This window comes from Heterodontus francisci, unplaced genomic scaffold (genome assembly GCF_036365525.1).
Source record: "Heterodontus francisci isolate sHetFra1 unplaced genomic scaffold, sHetFra1.hap1 HAP1_SCAFFOLD_988, whole genome shotgun sequence".
In the NCBI taxonomy this organism is placed as follows: Eukaryota; Metazoa; Chordata; class Chondrichthyes; order Heterodontiformes; family Heterodontidae; genus Heterodontus; species Heterodontus francisci.
The window spans coordinates 165,001-167,500 of NW_027142059.1; the positions used below are offsets into that span (position 1 = coordinate 165,001).

At 43.2% G+C, this 2,500-nt stretch overlaps 1 pseudogene; it reads right to left on the reverse strand.

Annotated features, from left to right (window-relative positions):
- Window positions 1–2,500, reverse strand: part of LOC137366420 (28S ribosomal RNA) — an 8,230-nt pseudogene that overhangs the window by 2,323 nt on the left and 3,407 nt on the right.

The window sequence follows — 2,500 nt, forward strand, 5'->3', positions numbered from 1 at the left end:
TAATTCCAAACACGGCTCAGCAAGTTCTGCGAGCTCCTCAATGTTTATATTTTTCTTGATAAGAAAGTCCTCAATTTCCTTTAGGACTTTAAGATTTTTAAGTTTATCAATGGTTTCGGAATTATGTCGACCGGTATATTGGAAGGATGCTTTAATTACTGCATCAGTGGATCCCTGCAGGGCTTCCCTTTTACGAATTATGGCAGATGGAATTTGTATTTCAAGTTTTGGCATACCTAGGCCTCCGTTTCTATTACTAGAGTACAGGAGGCCATCGGTCGTATGGGGTGGCAAATGTAAGTATCTTTTGGTGACATTCCTAATAATCTGATCCAATTTAGTTAATGTATTCTGTGATGTTTCCGTCAGGATCAAGTGAAAATATAGCCTGGGAATAATATAGGTTTTAAGAATCTCAATCTTTTGAATAGGCTTCAGGGATGCTTCGTCTAGTTTCTTGGTCCAATTACTAAGTTTCTCCTGCCAGCTGTCTTCGGCTACCCCAGCCCAGGGATCTATTCGGGCTCCCAGGTACTTCTCTGTTTCTCCTGGGGGGATGTACGAGATTTCCACCTCGTTAAGCTGCCACTTTTTCTTATAGTTATACAAGAAGGTCTTATTTTTGTATGAAAAGTGGAATCCCTTTGTTTTTGCGGTATTAATTGCAAGCCCGGTATTAATACAGAAGGATTGAACCAATCTCAGGTTTTCCTTCATCCCTACGTGGGTATCACTAAGGAGTGCGATGTCATCAGCGAAGGCCAGCGCTGAGCATGTGATCTTACTTTCGCCCAGAGGCATAGAGACTCCAACACCAGAGTCTTCAAGGGTGCACATTAGTGGATCTAGAGCGATGTTAAATAGTATGGGAGAGAGTGGGTCACCCTGTTTAACACCTCTCCTAATACTGATGGGATTGGTCTTTGTTTTAGCCCCTTCAACCATAGTGGTGTTATCCGTATACAAATCTTCAATTAAGGTTATAAAGTTCTTGGGCAAGCCCGTTCTTGCCAATGCTTTTGACAGATGCTTATGTCCGATTGAGTCAAATGCTTTTGCCAAATCGACAAAGACTACAGATAGATTCTTACGATTTTTCTTGGCTCCTTTAATGATGTTCTCCAATATTGTGATATTCTCATTGCACCCTGGGGTTCCTGCAAGGAAACCCTTTTGTCTTGGGTTGATCTTAACCACTTCGCTCAGCCTTTTTGCAATGATCTTAGTGAATATCCTGAGTAACATCGGGCCAATAGTTATAGGTCTCCAATTGTCAATGTCTATTAGACGATCGGCGTTGTCAGTCTTAGGAATAAGGACTGTACGGCTTCTTTTGAGAGATTCAGGGATGCTGCTGGCCATTAGCCACAGTGAGAATAATCGGGGGAGCCTTGTGTCCTCTTCCTCGTGAATCTTTAGGATAACATCCCGTGTCACACCGTCAGGGCCACTTGCACTCTTATTATCAATCCCTCTAATGGCTTGGTCAACCTCATCCTCATCGATGGGTCTCATCAGTTGTCCGTAGTCCCGCATTCCTTTATAGTGAGCGAATTTAGAGATGTTCGCTTTATTGTTAGGATAAGAGAGCTTGGTCCGGAAATGCTGTTCAAGCTCAATAGCATCGAGTGGACATTGTACGGCCGAAGGTGCCCCCATTATCTGTCTTGCTAATTGTCTTTTATTAGTTTTATAGAGCAATTGCGTCGCTCTAAATTCCGCCTTTCGGGTAGCGTATCTTTGTTTTGCACGTGAGTTCCTGCTACGTTTGAACTCTTCACGTTTTGTCTTGGGCGTTTTTATATCCCTTTTTCTGGCTTTGCCTTTGCTTAAGAATAGTTCCGTGATATTTTCCACCAGACCAATTACCAAGGCTTTGATGTTTGGGTCATCTGCCTCTTTCATTAGTTGTTCCGCCTGCTCCAACTGATCGTCAATGTCTCTATGTTTTGGAATCTTTGCTGGTGGATTGAGCTTCCTTTTCGGCTGTACTGGGGCCTCTTCAAGGATGTTACTTGTCTCCGGGACCTCATCACTGGGATCCGTAATTCCAATACTGTCCGCAATGATGTTCTGCACAGCTGGTTGAGACTTCGGTAGACCCCTCCTTTTATCCGATATTTGTTTAGCCGTTTTGCTTACCAGGACTTCAGCTATCAGTTGATTAATACGCTTTTGTCCTTCAAATTTGACGTTCAGCTCTTTCAATAATTCAGTCTCCTCTGCGGACCATTTATAAGCCTTTCTGCCCGGTTTGCCTTTTGTTTTCTCAGTAGCAAGGCGTTTCTCGTTTCTGAGATTTGGATGTTGATGTCGTTCATGTTGGCTAAGACCGACTTTCTTTGTGAATCTAAGTTCACACAGGCTACATGCAAATTCGGCCTCTTGTGTCGATGTTCTTGGACCCTTGCATTTCGGGTAGTGGCATGCGATTGAATGGTATTCGCCACTCTTACTGCAGCGTGAGCATCTAGTAATAAATGTCTTAATTTGGTGGCTG